A 7035-nucleotide genomic window follows, 5' to 3' on the forward strand; every position below is an offset into this window, starting at 1 on the left:
TAAAACACTCCAAAACAAGCAAAATTCAAAATCGCAGGCCTAGCAGTTCAAATTAGCGACAGCCGTTCGATCTGGCCAATCAACGGTCCAGATCGCATCGGCGGGTCGAAATTGGAGGAGGCAGATCGGCGGGTTATATCGCGTCGACATATCGCATCGGCAAGATGGCAGTGGCAGCGGCAGTGGCAATGATGTGGCATCGCCGATATCGCTATTGACATTTCAATAGGAGCATGGCCTTTGCATATATGAATGACCGCCGATGGGCCAGACTCGACAGCCATACAACGTTGTGTTCTATAGTATTTTGGGTCCACAGTATTCGCTGATATCGCATCGGCATTTCGTTGTCGGGGCTGTCAAAGTGGACAAGGTCTTCACATAGGTTGTGTTCCGATCCGATGGGGCGGACCCAATGACCACAACACTCCATTTCATATTCTTTTTGCAGGTAATTGTCAAATATTAAAAACACGGGAGGGGCCTGTTTTAACGAACAGTCCAACCAAAAATGCGGACACGATTTAAAAGATATATGTCTGAGGGCCTTTGATATTCAAAAATAGTGAGGTGGGCGGTATTTCGCAGTGGCGCGGAAATCATTAATGCAAGCATGCAACAGTACAACGCAGTAGGCAGCTACCTTCAATTGACAGTATGGCCTAACAGGAAAGAAGAAGTGCCTCAGACAAATCAACATTTATCAGTCACGATTGAGCCATGGTTGAACCTTTGAAGTCCAGGTGAAGTATGAAGGGCAGGAATGATTCAGCAGCAGCATTTAAGCAGCAGTATGGCTGAGGAGGAGATAGGACGCCACAGATCTAGTCAAAGCATTCAGTGGCTATGGGATTCGCCCATATTTCATCCCACCTGCCCTAGAAGGATCGCAGAGCAGCAGAGAGGGACAAATTTATTCAAAGCACGGCCAGATTTGTACCAGAGGCCCATTCCTGAATGTAAATATGGTTGGTGGCCATTTATGGGCTCCTCCATGTATTGATCAGCAAAGATATTTTGTATTGTAACAATATATATACTCAGAACTGAGATGTAAGAGGGGGATGAGTGTTTGATAAATGAGAGCTTATTGTAGCCTTTTAACTTCTGGAGACTATTAATACTATGAGACCTGCAGCTTCTGGTCTTGATTTCCATTAATACAAGCTTCTTTTGCTATCACCTGCTCGCTTTTCACTCCTTCTATGTTCTAGGCTCTGCCTGCTTTGCATTTTGTTAATGTGCTGTGAATATTTGGCATCTGAGGGGCTGTCATCCCACCTCTATGTTAAAATTTAGTAGTTCATTGAAAATTGTTTGCAGGTTGCTGTTGTTCAAATAACAGAGAGCTGTCATCCTCACTGTCTATTGAATAATAGTCGTGCAGATCCTCTAACTGATTGCAGCTGGCCATCACAGAGCTCTGTGCATCTGCTGGTGCAATCAGTCTCCTCCATCATCACTTTTACCTTAAACCATGAGTAGTTGGTGGTCGAAAGCCTTGTAGTTTGGGGTCTTCACCCATGTCTGGGGCAAATCATAGTAGGAGTGGTTATCTAGCTTAAAGGTGTTGCACATCTTCCATTTATCCATCATTTTATCCAACAAAACTGTTGAATTTTAATGTTCCTGAGCATCACTGATTCACAACCTAGGTGAGTTTCTTGGGGTGATAACATTAATTAGCGTCGTTGCCGAGGAAAGGAGAATTGAAGCTCAGCTTCCCTGGGAGAATGATACAGCTTCAAACTTTGATGACAGACAAGGTTTGAACACAGATTTTGGTTGTAATCATCTGTATGGCGACTCCACTGGAGGAAGGCCATCCTTTGGCGACTCCACATTGAAGTTCTGGCGCAGTTTGTGAGGCATACTAGAAGAAATCCGCAGAAGTCTCCAGTTGTTCCAGTGCCTGACCCTGAAAAGATTGTTAACCCGAAGAAAACATCGCAGAAAGGAGCATCAGGATCAGGTACGCCCAAGAAATCTTATTTGTCTCTGCATGAGGAGTTTTTAGTTGAAGATACACAATTTGAAGGCTTAGAGCCTAGTACCGTTAAGGAAGAAATACTTGCAGAGATTCATAAAGCTCCTTCTCCATTTAGTTCCCCTTTGAATCTGAGTCCGACGAAAGTTTCCCATACTGTCCAAAACATCCCAATATCTTTCCCATCCATTACATTATCTCCTACTGCTCCATCTGTTAGTATTCTTCCGCATATTCCAAACATGGCAGGACAGCAAGCACCTACTAGGATTGAAAGGATTGTTGCTGCTAGATATGGACCTTTGATATTGCCTACACCCTTAAATGCCATGCCTACAGGAGAATATCAAAAATATATGCCCAAATTTGCTTGAACAGAGGGAGTGACAGCAGAAGAACATCTTGAAGCTTTTTATAGTTATGCTGATAATTTAGACATAAGTGAGAATGATGTATGGATGAGAGTTTTTGTCCAGAGTCTTGATGGAGAGGCTAGGAAATGGTTTAGAGAATTACCCCAGAGATCTATAACAGATATAGAAGCATTAGATGAGGCATTTTTGAAGCAATGGGGAGATAAGAAGGACTTGCTGTGTTATCATACAGAGTTTGGAAACTTGAAAAGAGAAAAGGGTGAGTCTTTGCCTGACTTCAATAAAAGATTTAATAGAATGTATAGTAAAATACCAGCTGAGGTAAAGCCTACCCCTACTGCTGCCAAACTCACATATGCCAATGCTTTTGATTCTGACTTTTGCTTATTGTTGAGAGAAAGACGATGTGCTACGCTGGGAGATATGCAAGAGGTAGCCTTGGAGGTGGAATCAAATATTATGGCAGCAGAAAAGTTAAAGAGTCAAGGTGATAGAAGAAGGCCGAGAGGTGAGGCTTCTTCTTCCACTGCATCAACTTCCGAGCCTAAGTTAGACAAAATGACCAAAATGATAGTCATTGGCTGCTGAAATTTCTAAGTTAAAGGTTGATCAGAGTTCAGGCAAAACAAGGCAGCAAAACACATTTGTCCCAAGAAATCCAAACCCATTCAGAAAAGCAAATGAGCAGCTACAGATTATGCAAAGGGGTGAAGAAGCAAGAGAAGATCATAAAGTAAAATCTCCCTCTCAGAATGCAGTCATGGAGGGGGAACAATCTGAAGAAGATGAGGATGAAATTCACTGCTTGGAGGATAAAGGTAGTGCTGCATTTTTAACATTGGCCGAATATGAAGAGTCATTGCTGCAAGAGCAAAACAGCCAGAGGTGGGACAATGGTGCCGTTGTGCAATCTGGTGAGCAGCAGCAAAGATGTAATCTAAGATCCAATGCAAAGAATGCCAAAGAAAATGCTGCACAAGAAGCAGCTGCTCAAACAGTGCCACAGAATAGCAAGCAAAGAAGACCAGCAGCTGATCTTGTCACCCTCAAGGCCCCTGCTCAAGAGGTAAAAACTACTGATAAATTGCTCTCGTCTTTCAGTTTTGAGTCAGAAGTTCAGAAGCTCAAAATAGCTGTCCCTCTGGCTGAGTTGGTCAAGAGTGAATTGTTTAGAAAGCCCATCCTTGAAGCCCTTGAGCTAGAACCTAACCAATCCTCCATTGACTCTATCAATTTGCAAGACGACAAGCCTGCTATTGTGCTTAGCCCCATGATTGAACCTGCAGATGACACTTCTCCATCTTTCTATGTTTCATTAACTATCCATGATAAAATCATCCACAATTGCCTGCTAGACACAGGGGCCAGTCACAATTTAATGCCTAAAACTGTCATGGAAGAGCTAGGCCTTGATATCACCAGACCCTATCATGATTTGTTCTCATTTGATTCAAGGAAGGTAAAATGCCTTGGATTAATTAAGGATCTGGCCATTACCCTAACCCAGCTGCCCATGAAAAGTATGATGATGGATATAGTGGTGGCCGATGTTCCTCCTAAGTTTGGTATGCTGTTGTCTAGAGGGTGGATTAAGAGACTAGGAGGGACATTGCAGAATGATCTATCTTATGCAACTATTCTAGTGTTTGGAGGAGAAAGCAGGAAGTTATATAGAGAAGCACAGCTGGCATATGTTATTAGTGATGTGAAGAATCCTACAAACCATCCCATATATGCAGTGGACACTGATTTTGGAGCTTGCATACTCCAAATAGAAGAATCTCAGAAGGCTGCATTGCATATCTGGAAACCAACAGCTCAGGCTGAGCATGATATAGGTGGTCAGATTTGGGAGATGTTCTTTGATGGAGCATGTACCAAGGAGATTGCAGGAGCAGGGGTGGTGCTAGTGTCTCCACAACAAGAAAAAGTTCAGTTATCTCTAAAGCTGGTTTTTCAGGTAACAAACAACATAGCAGAATATGAAGCACTGTTGTTGGGCCTTCATGAGGCCAAAGATAGAGGAATAAAAAATCTGAAGGTATTTGGAGATGCTGATCTGATAATTCAACAAGTAAACAAAATGTTCCAAGCAAAGCTTCCAAGGCTGAAAGCTTATAGAGATGAGGTATGGAGAGTCAAAGAGTTCTTTGATTTTTTCTGCATTTCATATATTCCTAGAGCCCAAAATCAGCTTGTTGATTCCCTTGCTGTCTCTGCTAGTTTGTTCATCCCTCCATCACCTCCCAAACTAGTTTATGAGGTACAAATGAAGTATAGACCTTCTGTGCCTGATAATGTCCACCATTGGAAGGTTTTTGATGATGATGATGAGTTAAGTAGGTTCCTTCAAGTCATTGATGAGTTCTCTGAAATGCAAATTGACCAAAATAATGATGCTTGGTTAGAAGATCCCAAGTCCCAGCTTATAAATAAAATTGGCAAGAATAGCATAGTCCAGCTTCCTAGTAACCATATTGCTAAGGGTCTAATTCCTCTTGAGAGATTGTTTGACCACAATGATGTGCCTTACAAAGCTGCCCAAAAAGAGGATCAGTCTCAAGTTTGCAAGCATGATATAGGAGGTCCAGGTCAACCCAAATTCATAAATCTGTCCACTAATCTATCTGCTGATAAGAGTGCTGAATATTGCAAATTAATGAGACAATTTGTTGATGTGTTCGCTTGGGAGTACAGTGATATGAAAACATATGACAGGAGTATAATACAGCATAAAATTCCTCTATAAAAAGGCACTACTCCTTTCAAACAGAAGCTGAGGCCAATCAACCCTATGCTCCTTCCTCTGGTCGAGAAAGAAATTAAAAAGTTGTTGGCTGCTAAAATTATAGTGCCTCTCAGATATTCTAAATGGGTGGCCAATCTGGTTGTTGTGAGGAAGAAGAATGGAGAAATCAGACTGTGCGTTGATTTCAGGAATCTAAATAAGTGCTCCAAAAAGGATAATTATCCCCTGCCAAAAATGGAGCATTTGTTGCAGCAAGTCTCAGGTGCCAAAGTGATGTCTTTCATAGACGGGTTTTCAGGCTTTAATCAAATTGCTGTGCATCCAGATGATCAAGAAAAGACAACGTTTACTACACCTTGGGGCACATTCATGTATGCAAAAATGCCATTTGGGCTGATGAATGTTGGAGCTACCTTTCAGCGCACTATGGATATTGCTTCTGTGGGTGAAAAGGATAAATTCGTGCTGATATATCTTGATGACATAACTGTTTATTCTGGCAATCACCATGATCATTTACAACATTTAAGAAAGGTGTTTTTGAAGTGCAAAAGGTTTGGGATTTCTCTCAATCCCAAAAAATCCCAATTCGCTTTAGAAGAAGGCAAACTATTGGGACATATAGTGTCTGCTGCAGGTGTTCAAATTGACCCAGAAAGAGTCAAAGCGATTCTGGCCTTGACTCTTCCAAGATCAAAGAAGGATATACAGTCTTTTCTGGGCAAAATTAACTTTGTAAGGAGGTTAATTCCTAATTTTGCTGAGCTGGTTAAGTACATAACCTCCATGTTAAAAAAGGGAGCAGAGGTGAAGTGGACTGATGTGGCTAGAAGATCTTTTGACTCCATTAAAATGGCTATTGTGCAAGCTCCTACTTTAATAAGTCCTGACTATAACAAGGAGTTTCATCTGTTCTCATTTGCCTCTAAGGATACCATTGCAGCTATCCTGTTGCAGCAAGATGAAGTAGGCCAAGAGCATCCAGTTGCCTTCTTCAGCAAAAATTTGAGGGATGCTGAACTAAGGTATGAAATCATTGAAAAGCAGGCTTATGCCCTTATCAAATCTTTGAAGGCTTTCAGAGTTTACATCTTGCACTCCAAAATAGTTGCATATGTGCCTTCGGCTGCAATAAAGGATGTTTTAATGCAGCCTGATGCTGATGGAAAAAGAGCGAAATGGATTGCGAAAATGATAGAATTCAACATAGAGCTGAAGCCCTCCAAGCTGGTAAGAGGTCAGGGGCTTGCTAAACTGTTGACTGAAGAAAATTGCAGGTCTTTGGATATTGATTTCTTGTTCAATGTAGCAGAAATTGGCCAAATAGAAGAACATCAAACAGCTAAAATGCAGAGAGGACAATCAGTGGCCAAGAACCTAGCTTCATGTAGCTGGTATGCTGCAATAATTAATTTCCTGCTAAAGCTAGAAGTTCCTTCAGAATTTTCTCAAAGTCAAGCAAGAACGTTAAAGCTCAAGGCAACGAAATATTGCATCAATGGTAGCTTGCTTTATTGGAGGGATCCATCTGGAGTGCTTTTAAGATGCCTGGATAAACAACATTCAATAGAAGTTATGCAGCAGTTCCATGACAGCATGTGTGGAGGACATCATTATTGGAGAACTACAGCCCAAAAGATTCTCAGAGCCGGGTACTATTGGCCCTCTTTATTTTCTGATGTATTTGCTTTTGTTAAATCTTGTGACAGGTGCCAGAGATTTCAAGGTAAGCAGCAGTTGAAATCCCTGCCCCTAAAGCCTATAGTTGCAAAAGGACCTTTTCAGCAGTGGGGCTTGGATTTCATTGGCGAGATCAACCCACATTCCAGTGGCCAACATAGGTGGATATTAGTTGCCACTGATTATTTTACAAAATGGATTGAAGCAATCCCAACAAGGAAGGCTGATCATAATGTGGTAATGAA

The sequence above is a fragment of the Pinus tabuliformis genome, chromosome 9, assembly GCF_031772625.1.
Source record: "Pinus tabuliformis cultivar Carrire ecotype Pingquan chromosome 9, CPIR1, whole genome shotgun sequence".
Classification (NCBI taxonomy): Eukaryota; Viridiplantae; Streptophyta; class Pinopsida; order Pinales; family Pinaceae; genus Pinus; species Pinus tabuliformis.